This window comes from Nicotiana attenuata, unplaced genomic scaffold, assembly GCF_001879085.1.
Source record: "Nicotiana attenuata strain UT unplaced genomic scaffold, NIATTr2, whole genome shotgun sequence".
NCBI classification, from domain to species: Eukaryota; Viridiplantae; Streptophyta; class Magnoliopsida; order Solanales; family Solanaceae; genus Nicotiana; species Nicotiana attenuata.
This window is the reverse complement of record NW_017670502.1, coordinates 310,241-312,693: the sequence shown is the minus strand read 5'-3', so window position 1 is coordinate 312,693 and position 2,453 is coordinate 310,241.

Genomic DNA, 2,453 nt, shown 5'->3' with positions numbered 1-2,453 from the left:
ATTGTGGTGTGGTACTAGTAAGCAAATGAAGCTTCTCGTGCCACTGCTTATGCTTCTCTATCATTTTTCCTTAGTATCTTCTTGATTTCTTATTGGCGGCTTCTACGCTCCGTTCATTTGAAGGTCTATAGGCTGTTAGAATTATTGTGTCTGATTTGAAATTTCACATATAGCTCTCATCAAGTCACTATTGAGGTTGGAGACATTATCAGTGATGATTGATTCTGGAATCCCGAATCGACAAATGATGCGGCCGCGGACAAAGTCTGCCGTGACTTTCTTGGTCACTGCTCTGTAAGATGCTGCTTCGACCCAGTTGGTGAAATAATCAATTGCTACTAGGATGAACCTGTGCCCGTTTGATGCGGAATGTTCGATTGGTCCGATAACATCATTCCCCAGGCGGCGAACGACCATGTGAGCTTATTGCATTAAGCTCGTTTGGGGTACCTTGATCATGTCTACATATGTCTGCAGCAGTGGCATTTCCGGACGTAATGGAATGCAGTCTGTTTCCATAGTCATCCAAAAGTAACGGCTCGGAGTATCTTTTTGTCTAAGACAAAACATTCATATGTGGGCCGCAGGTCCCATGGATTCTCCTAGTATGTTTAGATGCTTCCTTCGCATCAACACACCTTAGTAATCCCAAATCTGGAGTCCTCCTATACAGGATTCCTCCATTGTGAAAGAAGTTGTTAGATAATCTTCGGAGTTTACGTTTCTGAGTGGTGTTTTCAAGTTCTGGGTATTCTCCTTTTTGCCAAAATATTCCTGATATCATAGAACCAAGGTTTTTCCATCTGCTTCTTCTTTGACATGAGCAACAGTAAGCTGGCTGATCATAGATCTTCACGGGAATAGGATCAATGAAGTCTTTAGTTGATGCTGTATATGGATTGAAGGGTAGCCAATGCATCGGAAACTCATTCTGGACTCTAGGAACGATGCTGGACTCTGTCTTTGTGAACCTCTTTCTCAACTCCTGTAATTCTGATGCAGAAAGAGTATCTTGGGAGTTCTTTGTTGCCCATCTTTTCGGACCTGATGTATAAGCAGTCCAGAATCCCCAATTATAAGAAAACTTGTGATGTTCAATGTCAAATGGCCAATTGAGCCCTAAGATGCGAGGCTTCGTATTCGGCCATGTTGTTGGTGCACGGGAACTGAGTTGGCAGAACGGGATAATGTGTGACCAGTTTCTACACTAGATGCTCCTAGCCACCTTTGAAAATTGCTTGCTCCATCGAAAACATCTCAACACACATAGGAATTCGCATATCCTCTCCTATGAATGATAACCATTTCGTCAGAATACGTCTTTAGGGTTCGTATTACTCCGCCACGAGATTCTTTGCAAGGGTTGATGTGCCAATTGCCTGTCCTTTGATCGCTTCTGAGTTACGTAGACCAATCGTCAAATTCACTCAACAGGATTTGCACTGCTACTGCCGGTAGGCATGTGCTTCTGATAAGATGTACTTCAAAGGATCCATCCATTGATTATGAGATATGTGGTATATGCACAGAAGTAGTGCCTCAATTCTGAGCTACCCAAGTCAGAGCACAATAGGTGCGCTTACAAATAATACCGGGCTCTACGGGTGTGAACTTCTTTACTAGAATTAATAGAGGCCTGCTCTTCCTCCCCGTTTCGGTCATGTTGCCCAACACAACCGAATGCTCCATTCCAATACTGCGAGTAGATAATAGAGGTCTACCTGGTTCGAGTGGGACCAAAACTGGTGGTGTTGACAGGTACTCCTTGATTCTGTCGAAGGCCTTTTGCGTTTATCGCGTCCATTTGGTTGGCGGTATCCTTTTTCAACATCTTGAAGGATTGGCTCACAGATAAATGTGATGAGCTATGAACCGGTGATGTAGTTAATACTTCCCATGAAAACTCATTACGTCCTTCTTGTTCTTTGCAGGAGGTGGCAATCTTGAATAGCTTGACCTTTGATGGAATTCCAGTTCTATTCCTCTGCGAACTTACAATGAACCCAAGTAGTTTTCCCTTAGAACCCTGAATGCGCATTTTGCGGGATTCAGTTTCAGGTTGTACCTTCTCAGTCTAAATTTGAAGAATTACCTCAAATCTTCCATGTAATCAGTGGCCTTCTTTGACTTAATGATGACTTCGTCTACGTACACCTCGATCTTCCTTGTGTATCATATTCATGAAAAATGTAGTCATGGCCCTCATGTAGGGTGGCCCTCATTCTTTAACCCGAATGCATCATCTTGAGCAGTACATCCCCCACCGGTGTAATGAAAGCCGGTTTCTCAGCAATCTTCTTCATCCATCCAGATCTGATGATACCCAGCAAACCAATCTACAAATGATTTGCAATCATGCTTGGCAAGAATTGTCATCAGGATGTGTATGTTTGCAGGGGAAGTCGTCTTTTGGACGGCCCGGTTGAGATCCCGGTAGTCGACACAGATCTGAC